Consider the following 14,932-nt stretch of genomic DNA (forward strand, 5'->3'; position numbering starts at 1 on the left):
CGGTTCCAGCCGGTTCCAGCCGGCTCCAACCCGCCCACCGCCGGGCCCGGCTCAGCCCCGCAGCCAACGGGGGGGAAACCTGGGTGAGAAAGGGCAGAAACGTGACACGGGCGGTCAGGAGTGAGGTAAAAAGTGTGAGAAACGGCCCTGCCAGCACCTGGGCGAGAGGAGGAGGAGGAGGAGGGAAGGAGGGGCTCCAGGCACCTCAGCAGAGGTTCCCCGGCAGCCGCTGGAGAAGACTGGGCTGGAGCCGGTTTTCCTGACAGGAACTGTGGCCCCCGGAGAATCCACATGGGAGCAGGTTTTTCCTGAAGGACGGCAGCCCATGGAGGACCCCACGCTGGAGCAGGGGAACAGCGTGAGGAGGAAGGATCGGCAGAGAGGGGCTGTTACGGACTGACCTCGACCCCCCATTCCTCATCCCCCTGCACTGCTCGGGGTGGGGAGGAGGTGGAGGAATCGGGACCGAAGGAGTGAAGCTGGGCCTTGGGGAAAAAACAGGGATAGGGAGGGTATTGTTTTAATTTGCCTTTGTTTCTCACTATGCAAACCTACATTAATTGGCAATAAATTAAACCGATTTTCCCCAATTTGAGTCTGTTTTACCCGTGACGGTAGCTGCTAAGTGATCTCCCTGTCTTTATCTCAACCCATAAAATTTTTCATCCTCTCCCCCCATGCTGGTGAGAACGCAGAGTGAGAGAGCATCTGGGTGGGGTCTGACTGCCAGCCAAGGTCAACCCACCACACATCTATACCTCCGTTCTGTCTTAATTCCAAATATCACCACTAATCCCTGCACAACCAGTAGCACATTCAGTTTGATTGGAAGAACAAAATAAATCGGATCTTCATTGTTACTAAGATAATTTTAAAAAATCCATACATAAAAGTGAAGGTGTTCCTGTTGAAAATTTTTCTTCTCTTCTTCTGTTCAGTTTCTTTCCATGTACCTTAGCATAATTATTCAAATGGAGGAAAAGCATTCTTTTTTAATAGTGGGTTCCCAGGACATGAATTGCAAAAGATGATGTGGCATGCTTTCACTATACGTTAAACAGATGCTTATTTATGTAAAGCAAAGAATTCCCAATTTTTTTATTTTCTTAAAAAATTATTTTTAAAACTACCAAAAAAATTCAACAAATTAAGATAATTTTATGTTAGGAAAACCAGATGATTTTACATCTTTCCTTCCTATTTTTCTGTCATCTTTAAAGTCTCTCAACCTTATCTCATTTAGAAAACAAATTCAAAAGCCTTCAGAATCATCGTGAAATGTCAATCTATGATGCATTTGTGAATACCAGAAAAAATAATTTGTATAGAGTTGTTATTTGCGTCAGCAAAATAACAACAAATATAGATAATGGAGTGTCCCAGCACAATCAATGTGAGAGTTCTTTTCCCTCTTTCTTGCAGAATTTATTTATGAATTCTAATATACAGTTGGGTTCTCACATAAGATACAGAGCACAACCTGCACAGAATACAAGAGAAGTCAGATATCAGGCATGCTTTCAAAGAATCTCCTTTTCAGTCTTAGACTGAACTTTTTTGGAAGGCACCACACAATCATCACTATTTGGATTATTCTGGATTATCTGGTATCACATATTTTGCATGATTCTACCTAACTATCAAAGAAAATGGAGATAATATGTAGTAGTTAATATATTGATGGTGGAGGGTACAAATCATGCAGATTAATGAGGTAAACTGTAATTCCTGTGTTCATTTTACAGATGTTATCATGTACCAGCATTGCTAGCCATGCTGTTACATTTGGAAATATGATTAGTCCTTATTTTTTGAGAGGATACATTACTAAACATTAATGGTAAGGGTATCATCCAGGGAACAGATTTTTGGTTAAGAACACATTATTTTTCCCAAAGGCTTTCTTCCTGAAGTGACACATTGTTTCCACTTGCAGATGTAATAAAATCAAAATAAGCAGTGCTGTTCAGGTTGAAGCATTGTTAAACTCAAACCAGGAAACTCCACGCTGTCCCTTTCAGGTTAGTTTTTTTGTCACTCTGTTGCATTGCGGAACTGGCCTCAATAACCTAGGACGACCCCACTTGTCCTAAGTTCCAATGAGCTTTATCTTCCCACCACTTGGATATTTGATAACGGACTTCATTTTCCAAAACGTGGAAGTATTGTAAAATCTATCATACAGCATTCAAGTCCTGAAGTAAATTTGTCTAATTTAGCTTTCACTACTAATCAAGTTTCCACATTAATTGGTTATCTTTACTCATACACATCTTCACTGTTGATTCCATTTTATGCGATACTTTAAACGTAGCCTTTAAGTCCATATCCAAGATCAAAAGTAAACTTAAGATCTGAAATATTCGGATGCAGCTCTGCTCCCAGGAAGAACACAGCTTGGGGTAAGCTAAATATTGCACTAACCTTTCATGCAGGCTCAAATACGCATCTACATCCACTTCGTTTCAACTGAGAGTAGGTGAGCTTTCTCACACCGAGCACACCCTACGTGCATTGAACTGCCAGCCTGGTGCGAGAGACCGAAGGGGTTCCCGAACGCCGCGGCGGGGCAAGTCCGGCCGAAGGACGAGCTCTGCCTCACCAGGCCCCTGCCCAGGCAGGAGCCGCGGGTGAGGAGCGGCCGCCCGGCCCCGCTCAGCCCCGGGCACCGGCGACAGGGCGGGGAGGCCGGGCCGGGCCGGAGGACGCGCGGTTCCCTCTGCCGAGACGCCGAGCGGGGCAGCTCCCCGGCGGCGGGCAGCGGCCATGGCGGCGGGGGAGAGAAGGGGAAGGGGGAGAGGGAGAGGGAGAGGAAGGGAAGGGGCCGGACCCCCCGAAGGCTCTGGAAGCGCAGCCGGCGCGGGACGCCTCCTTAGCCTAATGAGGGCGAGCGCCCGCCCGCAGGCGGGGCGAGGAGGCGGGAAAAGGGCACGAACGAAGGGCCCCCCGGGCTGAGGGGAGGGAGCGCGGCTGGCCCCAGGGCCGGCGAGGTCTTGCTCGGGGCTTTCCCGCCGTCTCTCTCCGCGGATCCTCTCTGAGGAGGAGCCCGGAGAGCAAAGCCGGGGGGTCCGCTCCGCTCCGCTCCGCTCGGTTCCCGCTGGGAAGCGAGGGCTCGCCCGGCGTTCTCCCCGGAACGGAGCTCCGGAGATAGATGCGGTCAGCTCTGCGGGTGGCGGAGGCGGTTCGGTGGCGGTTCGTGAGAGAAACCCCGCCGCCGGCTGTCACCCCTGCCGAGTTCAGGCTGCTTCTGCCCCGAGGGAAACCTTCCGCTGACCGCCGGGCGTCCTCGCGCCCCGCCGAAGGCCCCGCCGAAGGCCGCCATCCCCCACCGCCCTCCTGCTCTGGCCCGCACGGGCCGTGACACCTGGTTATCTTTCTTGAAGATGAAAAACCTACAGAAAGGTATTCTGAAATACAGACTGCCAAACTGCAGTGGCTACCTGTGTAGGTTATTTGTAACATGAATGTTTGGATATAAAATACTCAAGGTTCCAGCACAAAAAGTGCTGGTCACCTTTTTAATGATCTCCTCACTAACATCTCTGTTGGCAAAGATGTCCTTGAACCGCTTTTTCAGATAAACGTGTCTCTTCCCAGCAGTCTCATTCCTCAAACAGGGTCCTATGGTCATGGAGACAAAACCCTGCGTGAGACCTCCTACAGAACCAGGAGCTGACATAACACGATGTTTCTGCCTCTCTCTTTGATCTATCACCTGGAATCAAGCATGCTCACTGTCCCTGTGTGTTATAATGTTGACCTTGTCACCATAGTCTGTCCTTAGCTCAAGAAGAAAATAACTCGTAGAGATTTAACCAAGTTGATTCTTGGAAACGTCTTCCTGGGTACAGGGTCCACTGTCTCTGTGTGTCAGTAGCCTCTGTCTTCACTTATTCCTGCAGGTTTTCTTTAAATTAGATTTCCTTACCTCAGTCAACCCTTGTGGCTTATTTGCAGGTGATGTGGAAAAGAACTGATTTCCCTTCTCTTTGTAGATTTTTACATATCTTGATTTTTTTAATGTACATATCATGACTGATGTTTCTACTCAGTCTTCTGTTGCTTAAAAAAAACCCAAACAAACAGTTTCTTCCACATTTTCTTATAGGTCTTGTTCACTAGATCTCTGATGAGTCAAGTTTCTGTCTTTTCTGTTCCTGTACTGTATATAATATGGTATTCTAACTCAGGCTGTAATGTGCAGTGTATCATAACAATACTTGCTATTTTTACAACTGCGTGATGTTTGTAAATCAAGTCTAAGCTTAAATCACCTATAGCTTCCAAACTGCCCTCTGCAGAACTACAGTCTAAATAGTTTCACACTTTTTATTTGTGCAGTTTATTCCTGCATAGGTATAGTCCTTACACCCACATATATTCTTAGATTATAGATTCGTAGATCTCTTTGTGAGATTATGTCACTCAAAACCCAGAGAATTGCCAATTCTCACTGCTTGAAAGAGTCCAATAAATGTTGATATCTTCTTCTGAAGTATTTTTAGTATGATCCCATTGACTAATGTTTGTTTTGTGGTCTTCTAAAACACAGAACCTTTTTTGTTGAACTGAGGCTTTGCTAGTCATTGTCAAGCTTGTGATTGCATAGTTGGCAATTTTGGAGGGTTGTTTTTTGCATATCCCGTATTGACCTACTTTTTTTTTTTATTTTATTTTATGTCATTTATGATAACAACTTTGTATTCTTCCAGAAATAGAGCTTTGAATATCACAAAGTTAAACTTGTTAAAACTGCTCAAATTGAGAATTATATGTGACATGTTTGATGATCTAATTGCTGAGACAATTGCTCTTTTAACACTTGGCCACTACCACTGGCCATTATAAAGAAAAGAAAAATAAAAGAAACTCAAAACAACCAACTATCCATGTCCATTTGTAGTCACAAGTGATTTCATATGTAAGCAGTAATGTTAGGATGTGTGTGCCTCCAAACCCCTTCTAGTAATGATCACTAGCTGGAAAAAAACACAACAGTCAGCAGGTGACCAATGTGTCTAGTTTCTACAAAACTAAGGATTGCTTAGGAAAGTTCCTTCAGTTGCTTAGGATTACAGGCCATGAATGGGTCATTACATGAACAGTAACAACTCTGAAATTGTATTTTCTTTCTTGAAAATCCTCTATTTAAAAAAAAAAAAAAAGTACCTACAGAAGAGCTTGTGTATGTTTCAGTTGGGGTAACTTGGCAAAAGAGCTATAGCCTATTCAAACCAGCCTGACTATGCTTGTGAGCTAGCTTTGAACTTACTAGACCTGATATGGATGGCACACAGCATAGCTACAGCAGCTCACACCTCTTAATGGGATGGTAGCTGCTTATGTGAAGCTAAGCAAGTGGTAGAACACAGGCTGAGCTCTACGCTGTGATAATGCAGTTTGCTATCTACCTGATCTCACAGACACACATTGTCATGTTTATTTCCAAGGTTAGTCCTACCCAATCTGACCCTCTTCCACTTGGAAATTCAGAATAGGCAAGTTGTCTATTCTGATTTGTGTCAGCTGATAACCTAATGTTGAAAGACAGTGGAAAATAATAAAAGAATCGGATTAATTGCTGTTGAAAGGACATTTTGAGAGTCTTACAAAATAATGTTTAACAGCAATGTCCTTTAATATAACTGTTCCACAGCATACCCAAATGCAGAACTGCGTATTTGTTTATTCCTTACAATTTTACCATCAGAACAGTACTTTGAGACCAGCTCTGTAGTGAGAATGAAAAAAAAAAAAAAACCCCTCGAGATGTAAAGTGGTAGCTGATAGCGATTTTATCTGCGCAATGATGGGAATGTGCTCACATACTCGGCCTGCATATTTTATATGCAGTTTTGCCATAAAAAAAACTTAAAGAAAAAAAAAACCATGGTAAAATTAGAATCGATTCTCAAACTACTAGATGGGTGCTGTGGTTTCAAAATTCCAATGGAAAACATGACAAAATGAATTAGGTTTAAAATCTGTTTTACATGACCTATCTAACTCCCTAATGAGTGAGGACACGTAAAACAATTCTTCATATTTTAAACACAAATGCACAAACAATCATTTACCAATGTACTATGAGATTAAACATCATGAAAAAGAAAAGCTGAGAGGCAAAATTAATTAATATAAGTCCTTTATTATAAATTCTAGCAGACTACATACATGAATTATCACAAGTTTAGTTCTTTAATTAACTTCGAATTGTTTCTTTAATGTATTGTAAACTGGGAGCTTTGAAGAACATATCAGGTTCCCAGTGAAGCTATTACAGGACTTATCAAAGTTCCTAACTTAAAAGTCCAGAAGAGTGAGTTTGGAGGCACATGTAGTGCCAATCGTGACATGCTAAAATTTAATATTTTAAGTTTTGCGACAACATCAAGTTGGCACTGCAGGAACTGCAAACCTCTGAGACCAGAGCCTTTCTCAAAGGAATAATGAGGAAGTTGTTTCTTTCTTAAGCAGCAAATACGTAACTTCAAGGACTCGCCGAGGCGATCGGCTCCGGTGCAGGCATGTTCCGCGGGTGATCGCTGCCTGCAGGGCAGTTTCCTGAGCTGGGGAAACCCCAGGGGAGTGCGGACACCCACCGGGAGCCGGCAGCTCTCACCAGAGCAAGTGGCTGGGGAGGCCTGGGCAGGGCCAGGAGTCACGGTGGCCGCCCCCGCTCCCACTAAGGGCGGCCCACGGGAGCGCCGGGAACCAGGAGCGTGGGAAAACGGGGCGGGAAAACGGGACGTGGCGCCTCAGCTGGGGCGTGGCACGGCGGTTCGCGTGGGAGAGACATTTCCCTTTCCCTTTCGAGGGAAAGACATTCCGCTGGCCAAGCGGAGAGGCTCGAAGTCCGCACGACCCGACAGCCGGGCACCGCTCTGCGACCGTCTGCGCGGGCCGAGGGCGCTCGTCCTACCTGACCCTCAGGGCAGAGCAAAGGCTGCAGCTCCGGCTGGGGGGTCCGCACCACCTACCCCAGCCGGGGCCGATGCCCCCGCCCGGACGGAGCTGCTGAAGGGAGAGGCTGCGGTGCAGACCTCGGACCGCAGGGAGTGCCGAGACCTTTCTCCTGGGGCAGGGACGGGCAGCAGAGCTGCCTGCAAAAGGCATGTCCGGGGGGAGGACCTCAGGTGGATGAGTTGAGGCACTGGAACAGGTTGCCCAGAAAGGTTGTGGCTGCCCCATCCCTGGCAGTGTTCAAGGCCAGGTTGGATGGGGCTCTGAGCGACCTGGTCTGGTGGAAGGTGTCCCTGCCCAGGGCAGGGGGGCTGGAACTAGATGGTCTTTAAGGTCCCTTCCAACCCAAACCATTCTATGTTTCTGTGAAGGTTTTGGTATTTGTATCTGATTGCTCTGCAGATGTGCAATCAGACATTCAGGAGGAGTTCTAAGAAGGTAACTCTTGCCAGCTTCAGGTAATAGAATAAATGTTGAAGAAATTAGATTATTAAAGACAGATGTGAATTTTTATTCACTCCTTTTATAGATATAGAGCTTTCTCAGAAATCATTTCAAAAATCTTTTCTCGGGGGACTGGTAGAGAACGTGTATCCAATACCTGATTTCTCAAGTCTTCCTTGTTTTCTTAAATTCATTGATAGGTAGAATAAAGCATTATTTCTTTAGGAAGTTTATGTTTAGTATCTTTTGCATTTCCTTCTGCATTTTGTATGGAGTTTGGCCTAAACCTTAGTTATTTTCCATATGGTACACTTGAAATGAGGAAAAATGAAGCTTTTGCCATTTACTATCTTTAAGTTAAATATTATGAATTATTAACAAGCAATTGTTATTGTCACAACTTCTTGCTGCTTTTCTTTCCTGCTAGGAGGAAGGTAAGAATTTCCTGATGTCATAGAGCAAAAGAGGAAGGATGGGAAACAAAGCTGTAATGAGAAGAGATATTCCTTTAACACGGTAAGAGATAAAATTCTTCAGTATGTTAGCTGCTGTTGTTAGCCACTACAATGTCAAGTTACCATCACTTTCATTTCTTATAATAATGAATCTTCATGATTTGGCCTCTTTGAAGAATTCCGTATGGAAAAGATGAGAGAACACTACTGTTCTGATAATTTCTTATCTTTCACAGTAGCAGTAGCCATCTTTTATCCTGTGTACAACAAAGGGGGGTCACCCAACTAAAAGAAAAAGGAATAGTTATACCAACTTATTAGCAGTGCTCAATAATGGAAGAAAAAAGAAAAGGTATTGAAGATCTCACAACATTTTTTCTACAATGTGACATTACATCTCAGGAAAAAAAAAAGAGGAGTTTTTTTCAGACTAACAAGAGACCCACACAAATCACAGGGGAAAAAATATCTCACTTTCTGAGAAGCCCTAGTTTGGAAAGCAATCCTGTTAAACTGCGATTGACAATTTTCTTCCCTACAAAGCTATTCTGTGCCATCACTTCCATATAGCTCACAAGAAGATGCGCAGCTCAGTTTACCTCCAAAGATTAGGCAGCTGAGACCTCTCATTAGAATTCTTTAAATAAAGACCATCTCCTTCCCTCAGAATGGAGAAAAGGCCAAAGACAAAGAAAGAATTAAAAATACCAGTCGGAAAAACAAAATAAGATTTTTCTTAGAAATCCAATCTGAAGATTGCCATCTCTGGAATATCATCCCAGTATAAACAGACAATAGCTTGCAATTAAGTTGGGTCTTAGATAGCTACTGGCAACATTTATGGCAAGAGAAGTTGCTATGGTCTTTGTTTTATTTTCAGAGTGATAGGAAATTTCTAAGAATTCAGAGAAGCACAAGAAATGTAAAGTTGAAATATGGGAGACAGTTAAAAGAATTCCCTCAAGGAAGCTAGAATATGTTCATATTTTGCATTTATAATGTTCTAAGTTATGACCAGGATGACCTTATCCTAATCATGACACTAGCTATACTTAAGGAATAATAATAATAACAAAATAGGAATCTACAGTTAGGACTAAAATAGAAAATATATTCGGACCTTCATCAAGGGGAGGAAGTTAAGGAGAAGAAGGGAAAAGAGCTTGCAAATGTAGTTAATTTTGAAGGCATGAAATGGAAATCCCTTAATTTTATAAAAGGTCCCTACATACTTGGTTTAGGCAAGGATTAAAAAAGGAAAGGAATAGAACAAAAAATTCTGCATCACCAAAGGAATCAAATCAATAAACTAGAAGACCTAGCTGTCGTGGTTTAACCCTTGCCAACAACTAAGCCCCCACAGCCGCTCAGTCACTCCCCAGCAGTGGGATGGGAGAGAGAATCAGTAGGGTAAAAGTGAGAAAACCCATGGGTTGAGATAAAGACAGTTTAATACGGAAGGGAAAAGCTGTCCACACAAGCAGAGCAAACCCAGGAATCCATTCCCCACTTCCCACGGGCAGGCAGGAGTTCAGCCATCTCCAGGACAGCAGGGCTTCAGCACGCCCAACGCTCCCTTGGGAAGACAAATGCCATCACTCCCAACGTCCCCCCTTCCTTCTTCTTCCCCCAGATGTAATTGCCGAGCATGACGTCCTCTGGTGTGGGATGTCCCTGGGGTCAGTCGGGGTCAGCTGTCCCGGCTGTGTCCCCCCCCAACTCCTTGTGCCCCCCCAGCCTCCTCGCTGGTGGGGTGAGGAGAGAAGCAGAACAGCCCTTGGCTCTGGGCAAGCACTACTCAGCAATGACTAAACCAACCCTGTGCAATCAGCACTGTTTTGGTCACAAATCCAAAACACAGCCCCATACCAGCTACTGGGAAGAAAATTAACTCTACTCCAGCCAAAACCAACACGTTAGCCAAGCTTTAACTTTTAAGCTACTGAGAATATAAACTAAAGTGAGTCTGCTCATGTTTCTAATTTGTCAGGAGGTAGAATCATACTGCATTAGAACTGTCTGGTTTTAGCAACATTTCCAAGCTGATAGGAGCAGACAGTCTTCAGCACATCTCAATCCAATGTGCAACTCACCTACTGATTGAATGTGTAGTATTGCATTTATGGAAGTGTACTTTTTCAATCCTGTGAGGAAAGCTAAGAGGGAGAAAATTATTTGTGACAAGAGAATAATTCTTCTCACATTGTAAGTCATCCTCATTTACTTCTTTTATGTTTTAGTTTACTATTTAACTCCGTTATTTATTTTGTTCAGTTCTTTATATATTACTTGGGTCTGTATCCTCACCTGTTAACATGCATTAGTCAAATGACCAAACTGCAACAGTAAAAATGTGGTTCTTTCTTTAATTTTTAATTTTGAATAAATAACAGGGTTGCACTGATCACATCAACTGCAAAGGTCAAAATTCCTTCTCCACACACTTTAAATTTTGTATTCTCTGTTCAGATATCTTTATAGGACCTTGCTTGCATGAAAGCATAAAAGCATGCCAAATCAAAGTAGTACTTCTTTATTTCTATTTTTATTATTGGGTATGTATTTCCCTAGAGAATATTGGAAGAAAAAAGAAGAAAAGGGGTGGATCTTAGTCATTGTCATCTCCACAAACAGTAGCTGGTTGCAGCACATGGTCCTGCATTCTCCTAGATGATCCATTTGATTAAACCTGAATTTATCTCACTTAATCTTTGTATCGCTGCACCCTTAAAGTAAACAGAAGTCTATTGTATAGGGTAATAGCTTATGAATTCACTACCTTATGGATATAATGGGATGTGACGGTTTTATTGTGTATAGATCATGGTACTTTGATGATATACAGAATCATAAGACAGCTCACATTGCTAAAAATTGAACCACTTCAAAAACCCATAAGATTGATTCTGCCCTCACTTACGCCATTGTAAATCAGAGCAACACAGCTGAAATTCAGTGCAGTTTCCTAATACTGCTGTAAAACTGGTGTATGTGTATTAAACCATGCCCTATGTTTCTTCAGACATCACAGTATTTCTGAGCCAAACACAGTGTTCAAAAATTTCAAGGGTTTGGCAAAATTTTCTTTCTTACAAAGTCTTAAAACTGCTGTCATTGGAACCTATAAAATTAAAAAGGGCATTAGGATGTGATAAAAGGATTGTAATAGCTAATTTGCTCATATCAGCATGTCTAATATCTAAAAAAAATTTTTAAATACAATACAATTTGTATTAAGTCAGAAGATTTCTCAGTACGAGTATAGTGTATTAATTCTTCAGGGAAAAGATCCCTCTGAAACTTATATATGTGTGTGTATATATCTATATCTATATCTATATCTATATCTTTTTCCCTTCCTCCTATATCTACACTTCCTGGCCACTTCCTCACAGGCTTGAATCCATTTTCTCAAATTTATAAAGGTTAACTCCATAGTAGCTGAGTCTGTGGCTGTCTGTTCTTGTATCAGTGGTGCAATTTTGTCCAAACATCGAGGGACAAATACAGAAACATCATCACCCAGGACGTCCCAAAATGCCATCCTTCCAAGGCACAGGATCTGAGAATTTGACCACCCAATGTTCAGGGTACAAAATGGTTGCAAGCAGTGATAACATCTTCCTAAAGGATTTTTCAGGTAAGGATTAGGAGGCAAAGAAATAATGGGGCAGGAGAGAAAATTGGATTTGAGCACTCCTTTTCCTTCAAGTGTTACTTTCCTCCTTGTTTTCTCTCCATCAGGGAGGAGCTATAAACCAGGAGGACACAAGAAAATTCTCCCACTCACCCTGCCTGCTGCCTTCCAAGTCCCTGTCCTTTGAGACCTGCACCTGTACTGCTGACCAGCATATACATGCCAAATCATCAAGGAAATTTGAGGAAAGAAGGCAGTAAAGAGATGACTATGATGCAATGTTAAAGGAAGATAAGAACGAGGACAAATTCTAAGTAAAGTCTCCTGCCCTGTTTACTGTATCCCACACCTGTTTCCTCCAGTTGCTTACGACAATTAGCCTCCTTATTAGCTTCTGCCTTATTTCACTGTTTTACTAAGCTGTTACTCTTAAATGACCTGTTCAAAGGCTTTTTCCCTCTAAATAACCTCCCTTTAATCCATCTCTAAGGATTCTTATAATAATTCTTTAAATGTGGCCCATAAAAGTAAATAACTGAAGTCTATGCTGGTAACAGCTTTCCTCAATAGACTGTCTTGTAGAGAATGAATAGACGGAAATAATTTTGCAGGACCCCATCACAATATAAAAAATCATTTTTCTTTCAGGTGAAATTATTGAACATGTGATATTGGTTTATGGATTACGTTATGTGATTAGAGACTCGTCTCCACACACGCGAAGGAGCACAGAGGTACGATGGCAGGTGGGGGCACCCCAATGCCCCAGTCAGGGTCATCATCCCCCACCTCGGCTCCCCCCCAAGCTGTTCGAGGGGACCCTCAGCCCCAGGGTATATATATATATATATATATGTATATATATTTTCCCCAACTAACTTTAATCCTGGTTGGCCAGAGAAGGGAATAGGGTGAGATTGTTGGTGCTGTTTGTGTTTGTGCAAGTGCTATGTTTCCTGCCTGTGTTGATTTGTGTGGCTGGCCGTGAGTATACATATATACATCCTGTATTTATGTGCGCATGTGCCTGTGAGGAAAACCCTCCCAGCCTTGTTCCTGGTTGGACCTGGGAGCATGGGATGCTGGTGGTGTCACCACTGTTGGGCTACTGGCTTCAGCAGCTCATAACAGATCAGACCTGTCTCCTTAGGAAACTATGATTTGTTCTAAACTTCAGCACTTCTCAGCAAACCACAACAGCAAAAGATTTGTGTTTGTGGACATAGAAATACAAAGTTTCAACCATGGATATTATTGCATAAGCTTTGAGCCACTCAAGCTTTAACTTAGCTCATATTCCACTTTGTGACGATTTTAACTATATGGCTGCATGACTAAAGCTGGAAACAGTGGAAGGCATTAAACTGCCTTACTGTTTAGCCTAGGAACACAGAGCCAGAAATTCAGTTTGGCAGATCTACAAAACAACAACAAATTTAAATTAGCTTTCACTGAGGGAAAACAGGGCAGAGCTAACCCACTTGCTCCTAACTTACATATGCCAGATGAAGACAGGGTAAGTTGGTATTCTCATAAATAGCAGCCAATGGTGCAAGATTTAATCTGAAGGATAATGAAGAAGTGTTCCAAAGAGCCTATTGTGTGAACCAAGACCTATATATTTTAATTTGTTTTGATGATACTCAACACTAAGGAAACTTGAAAAAAAATGCAGAATACTAAAACCACTGAAATGAGCTAATACTCTATACATTTAAAATGTAAAATGTAGGGCAGTAGAAAATACAAGTAAAGAGCTGATTTGCATGCCAATGTATTAAAAAACTACAGGACAAATTCCTTTTGCCTGTGCTTTTTTAGCATTTTGACCTTTATAGAAACAAAGGTAGTTAGGCATAGCTGCCAACCTACCTTAATGTAGTTGTTACAAGCCATTTTTTAAAGTTTTAACTAGTTAGAATTGTTTTCTCTTGGCAGTTCCGTCCTTTTGAAAATGTTAGCTTTTGACACTTCCCTAAAGTTAACTGTGAACTAGCTAACTAGATAGAAACTAACACAGATTGAAAACATAGTTATCTGTAATCTGGCCCAAGCAACTTCCCCCCCCCCCCCCCCCCAAAACGACAGAAAATTAACAAGCACAGAGAAAAGCACCTCATTCTTAAAAATGGAAAAAAATGCTTTTCAATGCTATTCTCCTCTTAGCATTCCCTGTTTCAGAAATTCTTTCCTGAAAACAACACACTGTAGAGAGCTTCTTAACAGAGCTACTGACAAGTGTATTACTCAGGTCATTTTTTAAATAAATACTTAACATTCTTATATTTTTTGCTAATAGTGTGAAAATGTTTTAGGGACTACTGCTGCCCTTTCAGAATCAGAAAAAAACACACATTTTGATCCTACTATCTGCAACAGTCCTGCCACTGGAGATAGTCTGAAATATGAGAAAATTATAGTGACTCAAGAGCTCCCAGCCCTCAACATGTCTGGTTGGGACGTTGCAACAACTCCCTGTGACAAGTCGTGGCAGGGACACCCTTTCTCTAGAGGGATGTAAATGTCCAGCGTCTGTTCCTGACATTCTGAGGATATTTGTTACAGGAGGACTAGTAAGGAAGGGGAAATATCATCGGGCAAATACAGAGCTGCAGATAGCAGAGACTGGTTTTTAAAGGTTTTCATTATATAGTTCACTTCATACTGTTGCAGCTGTTCAGAGCTGCCTTTGGTATATTACAGACCTAAGGATTGGAAGGGAAGAAATTAAAAGCATAGGTCAAATCTGTCTTTAATAGAATCGTCTGGTGTACACAGTGTGAGTTATCCACTCTGAAAGATTCAAAAGGAAAACATATCGATAGATTTTTATTTCTTTGTCTCTTCCTTGTCACATTTTTAAGAGAATTTGTCCTGCAGACAGAAAACAAATGTAATTTGTATTTATCTTAAATTTTTTCTGCTGAAGCAGATTATTCAGTTTCAATATAATATCATATACTTCTATTACATTTATTTCTTGCTGATCAGAATGCCAACAAATAATGCCTTTTTCACAAACATCAATTAGCTATCTTAATGTGCTGGAAATACACAAGGAAGAGTAAGCTTCATTTGCATTATTTTTAAATCAAGAATGAGTTAAGAAGGGTGGTTTTTAACTACATTATAATCCATGTATTCACACTTAATTGCCTACTTATAATAAATTAAATTAGACAAGAAAACAGAAGAAATTAGTCAACTAAAATGTAAATATATCTGCATGCTATAAATTGTACCAGCTTTATATGATTTTAACTGGGATACCATACAAGTTTCACTAGTTCCATACACATGAAAATATGAAAAGAAATTGATGTGAATGTTAACATAGAACATAAAATTAATGCTAGTGGGATAGTACAGGAGATGCTGTGTGAGGGGAAATAGTGTATTTGTATTTAATTAGTTTATGGTAATGAAACTGCAA

General features: G+C 41.8%; 1 protein-coding gene across 1 annotated transcript in view; it reads right to left on the reverse strand.

Moving 5' to 3' along the window:
• Nucleotides 1-14,932, reverse strand: part of EYS (eyes shut homolog) — an 810,501-nt gene that overhangs the window by 599,280 nt on the left and 196,289 nt on the right. The window lies entirely within an intron of this gene.

This window comes from Buteo buteo, chromosome 15 (assembly GCF_964188355.1).
Source record: "Buteo buteo chromosome 15, bButBut1.hap1.1, whole genome shotgun sequence".
In the NCBI taxonomy this organism is placed as follows: Eukaryota; Metazoa; Chordata; class Aves; order Accipitriformes; family Accipitridae; genus Buteo; species Buteo buteo.